We start from the raw sequence: 6,871 nt of genomic DNA on the forward strand, positions 1-6,871 counted from the left end.
AATGAGCACAAGTGCCCTATAACAAAAATATTTTTTAAAAAAAGGTATACCATGTATTATGTTGACTATTGAAAATGGAATTAAAAGAATAAAGGTTTGATCCAAATGTGAAGCAGAACATTTTCTGAGCTGTCCAAAGATGGACTAGGCTGTCTTAAACATAAGGTGTATTTTACTCTCAAATGGACATGTTTGGATGACCACCTGCTGGGGTACTTAGGACTCAAGTATCAGGAAGTACATTAAACTGGATAATTTTTAATGTCCCTTTATAACTTGAGATTTTTATGCTTCTACAAATTTAATCAACATAGCATTCATTCATGTGACAAATCTACCTGTAACTGTATTAAGCACATATGTATGATTATGTGAATAAGCCTTTACATATTTTTTCTCTATCCAAGTATGTCACTTGTGCAATGAATCTTGCATAAATTTAATCTGTTTAAAAAGCTTGTAGGGCCAGTCTTTGGTGTGGTGGTTAGGCAACTGTATCCCACATGACCACATACGTGGTTTGCGTCCTTGACCGATGGCTTGAAAACACACTGGGCACGTGTGCGTGCATGCCTTAAATCCTGAGTGGAGAATGGAGAAGGGATTGTGCTGTGGCAATCCTCTGGAGAAGAGGATGATTTCTTTCTCTCTCTCCCGCTCTCTCCCTCTCTTTCTCTTTTCCTGTATCCCTTCAGTAAGCACATATTCCTTAGAGCATATATTAAAGAAAAAGGCATTTAGATGTTCTCTTTCTAAATAAGCTAAAAAACAAGAAGCAATTTTGTTTATTTTTAAAAGATAATATCTACAGTGTTTAGGAAAAATTGATTTATAGCTTAATATGGCATTTAACAGGAGGTTTCGGATACATAATAGCAAACTATTTTGGACTGGAACATATTATAAGTAGATGAAACTGCATAAAGAATGGCACCAGGGTTAAGTAGTGCTCTACTACACCTCCCTTCTCATTTCTTTTTTTTTTTTTTGGAGAGGTTTTCACTATAGGGCACGTGCGCTCACCAGACAGACAGAGAGAGACATAGAGACAGAAAGAGAAATCGCCCCCAAAGGGGGATGGCCACGCCGCAATCCCTTCTCCTCCATTCTCCTCTTGGGATCTTGGGCACGCACGCATACGCGCCTGGCATGAGTTTTAAGCCACCAGATCCGGGATGCGAACTGCAGTCTACTACATGGGAATCCAGCAACATAGCCATTATGCTAACTGCTGGTCCCCTCTTTTCTCATTTCTAAATTACAATCACCTGAGTGATTGGAAGTACGGATTTCAGAGAAAATTATTGTCTGTATTTGAATGCAGGTGCTGCTGTTACTAGCTGTGGAACATGAAAATCAATTTAATCATTTCAAATTTCACTTTTTCATTTGTAAACTGGAAGCAGTAACAGACCTACCTCCTATGGTTATTGTTACAAATAAATGATTTACTTTATGAGTCTTTAAGATTTATTTTATATTTGTAGAGTTTTTTTGTTTTCATTTTTAATATGACTCAATGTCAACCTAAAAAATTATAGTGGAAGATTGATGCTATATTTGATGATCATGTAATGTCAATATCGTTATGTGAATATCTCATATTTAAAGTATATGACTTTCACGTCAATACACATTAGCCATCTGCACTCTAGGTATTAGTTGACTACTCCACAGCTTCCATCAAAAGTTGAAGAGAGTCAGTGAGAAACAGATATGGCTTATTACCTGTTGATGATGACATGTATATTATTCTCAACTGGATTGGTCTGAGAAGTATTTCATGGGACCAGCTGGTGGCATGGTGGTTAAGGCGCTGGACACTCCCACATGGCCAGCAAGGGTTCGAGTCCTGAATCTGGTGGCTTGCTTTCTCACTTCCCTCTCTCTCTCACCCTCTCTCTCTGGTCAAATTAAAAAATAAATGAATGAATAAATAAAATAAATAATTATTGAAAGAAAAGAAGTATTTCATGATGGCTAAAGTCTTTTTACAAGCAAAATGAGAAATAATGATTGACTGTTTTAAAAAAATAATTAGAATAATAATAATGATTGGGAAAAACATTGAAAAGATATTGAATGATGAAGCGGGGAGATTAATGTCTCTGTACTGACTGACATGCAGGGCATTCCCTTTTGAAAAAGCAATGTAATACACTGTAAAGTTATATGTAATCCAATGTAATATAAAGAAGATTATTATGATAATAAAAAGTTGAAGAGAGACCAGTGAAATGACATATATATGTAGATGCATGTGTGTGTGTGCATGTTTATATATTGAGTCTTTGAAAAAGTCATGATACATTTTTGCATAGAAAAACATGTCATGGCTTTTCTGATGACTACAGATATATCTCTATCAAAAGAGAGAGGAAAGAGAGAATTAATTAGGAACTTTCAATGCCATTATTATATCAAGTTGAATGTTTCAAAAGCATACTTATGATGTATTATCTGATTCTCATTGGAAATTCTCTTTCAGAATTGTGATTTATTATGGTGGGTTCAGTTTTTTTTTTAAAGGATTATTTTATTTAACTTTATTTATTTATTTTTATTTGGACCAGAGAGGGACAGAGTGTGTGTGAGAGAAAGAGGGAAAGTGAGGAAGCAAACAGATAGCTCTGGGACTTGAACCATGGTCAGTCATGTAGGAGTTCAGCTCCCTTAATCTCTACACCACTTGCCGGCCCTGAGGGTTCAGATTTTATTGAACATTGAATTAAGGTTTTTCACATGAACAACAATTTTGAATCTATTTTTAATGAAATCATCTTTATAATGATCAATTTTTATTATTTTAATATAATTTGCATTGTCATCATTTGGTATTGTAAAGATATCATAGAATCAACATGGTGCTGTTTGAATGAGGTAATTTAGTACTCATCAGTCTATTCTCATTTGCTAATGTGAATTAGAAGAAACATTTTCACACATTTCCAACTTTGAAAGTACTTTTACTGGGGCCAGCAGGTGATGTGGTGGTTAATGCACTGGACTCCCACATGGCAAACTGTGGTTGGAGTCTTGAAACTCTATGCAGAACTGGGCATCTTGAAACACATGCAGGGCTTGTGAGCATGCATTGCCTGCCCAAAATCTCAGGAGGAGAATGGAGGAAAAGGGATTTCGGCATGGCCATGCCCCAGAGTTTGAGTTCTACTTTTCCTCTCACTGTCTCTCTCTGTTTCTTTTTGGAAAGCACATATGCCCTATAGTAAAAGGCATTAAAAGAAAGTGCTTTAACTGTGGACTGACTAGGGGAAAGTATAGGCTTAAAGAAATGAATGACAGAATGTTGAACCAGCTCTGTAGTGCAGTGCGTAAGTCCTGTGTATAGGAAGCTGAATTCCACATAGCCAATCACAGTTGAAATCATGACCCAGAAATTTATTACAAAGCTGAGATAATCAAAACAGCATGGTATTGGCACAAAAACAGACAGGTGGACCAAGGGAACACAATGCAAAACCCAGAAATAAACCTCAAAACATATAGCCAACTGATCTTTCACAAAGTGTACCCATCAATCCAATGGGAAAAGGAAAACCTCTTTAGCAAATAGGGCTGGAAAAACTGGGTATCCACCTGCAGAAGTCATTGCAGTAGGTAAAGACTTCTTAAACAAGACCCTCCATAGCACAGGCAATAGTCCCAAAAATAAACAAGTGGGTTTACCTCAGATTAAGAAGTTTCTGCAAAGCAAAAGACACAGTAATTAGTGTGAATTGACAACTTTCAGAATGGGAGAATATTTTTGTAAACTGTGCCCTGGATAAGAGACTGATAACCAGAATACACAGGGGACTCAAGTGGCTTACCTGAAAAAAAAATGATTAACCCAATTAAAAGATGTGAAAAGGAGCTGAATAAATAACTCTCTAAGGAAGACATATGAACAGCCCAAAAACATATGAAAAAAGGCTCAACATCCCTCATCATAAGGAAGATGGAGATCAAAACCACAGTGAAATACCACCTAATCCCTCAGAATGGAGAAGATTCAAAAAAAAAAAAAAAAGTTTGGCAAGGATGTGGTGAAAGGGGAACTCTTTTACACTGCTGGTGGGAATGTGTATTTGTGAATTGCTCCAGCCACTGTGGAGAACCATTTGGAGATTCCTCAAAATACAAATAGAATTACCATATGATCCAGCAATTCCATTCCTGGGTATCTACCCAAAGAATAGGGGAATGCTCAGTCAGGAAAGCGCTTGCACATTTATGTTTATTGTGGCATTATTCACGATTGCTAAGACATGGAACCAGCCCAAATGTCCATGAACAGATCAATGATTTGAAAAAGTGTGGCACATATACTCCATGGAATACTAGTCAGTCAAAAAAAAAAAAAAACAAATCCCTGGCATTTGATAGAAATATGAAAGATTTATTGCTGAGTGAAGTGAGTCAGGCTATGAAGGAGAGACATTGTATATCTCCACTTAACATATACTTTCTGTTCACACTCTATGGTAGAGACTGAAAGATTGGAAGACATAAAAGCATTGAAAATAGTTATGGACACTGGAGACAGTGTGGAAGGAGGGTAGGAGAGGGGAAAAGTGTAGGAGAATTAATTAGGGAGGAAAAATAGAGAGGTAAACCATTTGTGAGACACAGAAATGTTTTATTACTTGTTGATGAAGTGCACAGTATTCTCAACTGGACTGGTCTGAGGTATATTTCATGTTGGGTAAATTCTCTATACAAGCTAAATGAACTACAGAGATTGAATATATAAAAAATAGTTATGATAAAAAGAAACACACACACACACACCCACACACACCAAAATGGAGAAAAAAGAAAAGGATTGCAACATGACCATACCCATTTTTTTTTTCTCTCTCTCTCTCTGTTGAGTACTCACTCACTGGCAATAAAAAAATTTTGGAAAATAAAATAAAATGGTGCTGCATATAAGTAAATACTATATAACAAGGTGAACAGAGTTTCTGCCTTGTAGATAGGCAATTACTAGTCGTACATCATTTTGATGATGAGAATAGGTACTGAGAAGTGTATTGTTAGATATTTTAATCATTGTGTGAACACCAGAGTGTACTTACGCAGATTTAGATGGTATAGCCTACTATATACCTAAGCTATACAGTGTAGCCTATTGCTTCTAGGCTACAATCCTGTGCAGCATGTTTTTTTTTTTTAATTGAATACTGTAGGCAATTGTAACACAGTGATATTCATGTATATACACATAGAAAAGAGACAGTAAAAACATGATATAAAAGATAATAAATGGTATACTTGTATAGGGTACTTAACCATGAATGAAGTTTACAGGTCTGAAGGTTGCTGTGGGTCAGTGAGTAAGTAAATGGATGAGTCAGTAAATAAGTGGTGAGTAAACTGGAAGACTTAGGAGATTACCATATACTGCTGTACAGTAATGGACACTACACTTAGGATACACTAAATTTATTAAGCATACTTTTTCAATTATGAATTTACCTTAACTTACTGAAACTTAATGAACTTTAGTATTTTAAGAACTTTTAAACCATTTTTAATAATACTTATCTTAAAACACATCGCACAACTATATATTCTTTCTTCCTTGTTCTATAAGCTTTATTTTTAGGATTATTATTATTATTTTATAATTTTTGATTAAAATCTAAAACACAAACCCACACATAATCCTAAACCTACACAGATTCACAGTCATCAATATCCCTGTTTTCCTCCTCTACATCTTGTACCACTAGAAGGTCCATGATGAACAAAGAGTGTCATGAGATTAAATCAAGCACACACACACACAAATGATGCAATCTCCTGATGCAGTAAACATGAGATGTGTGACGCTACTGCCAGCAGAACACAATATATGGTTTCATAGCAAACCTTTGTAATAAGTAGGAGTATTCTGTGAAATAATGATAAAAGTATAACATAGTAAATAATGAACCAGTTCTTTATTATTATTATTAAATATTGTACATAATTGTATGTGCTATACTTTTATATGACTGGTAGCACAGCAGGTTTGTTTACACCAGTATCACCACAAAGACATGAGCAGTGTGATGTGTTATGACTTTAACATGACTGTAGTGTCACTGTGCAATAAGAATTTTTTAGCTCCATTGTAATCTGTGGGACATTATTATATACGCAATCCATCATTGACCAAAACATCATCATGTGGCACATGACTATGGAGCAGGAAAAGTGAAAACTTTGGTGTAAATAGATAGGAGATTGATCCTTGCTCACTCACTAGCTGTGATTTGGGTAAATCACTTGGTTTTTCTGAACCTCAGTTTTTGTTTTTGCTCTTTTCAAGTATTCATTTGAATTAATATCTTTCTAAATGAGTTATTGGAGAACTTCTCTAAGTAACCTTGATTTACTTATGACACATTGTATTTTCCTATTGAAAAATCGTATTGTACCCCCGACAAGTATGTACAATAATGTTAACTTAGAAATATCTTTAAAATGCATGTAAAATATTCACCATATGTTTGCAACTGAGTATTTTAGAAGAATTTTAATTTCTTACTTTGTCAGTATGCTCCCTTGAACCTCTGCAGAGGCCACCATTTACACAGAATATAGTGCAAATGACATTACCTGGAGATGTGAAATCTGCAGTCCTTGTTTGCTTCTTAAGAATATATTTCTTGGAACCAGCAGTTAGCATAATGGCTATGTCACTGGACTCCCACATAGTCGAGCGCGGTTTGCGTCCCAGACCCGGTGGCTTAGAACTCACACCGGGCGCGTGTGCGTGCGTGCACATTTCCTCCCAAGAGGAAAATGGAGGAGAAGGGATTGTGGCGTGACCATCCCCCCTGGGGGGTGATTTCTCGCTTTCTGTCTCTATGTCTCTCTC

The sequence above is a fragment of the Tupaia chinensis genome, unplaced genomic scaffold (assembly GCF_000334495.1).
Source record: "Tupaia chinensis unplaced genomic scaffold, TupChi_1.0 Scaffold144426_1, whole genome shotgun sequence".
Classification (NCBI taxonomy): Eukaryota; Metazoa; Chordata; class Mammalia; order Scandentia; family Tupaiidae; genus Tupaia; species Tupaia belangeri.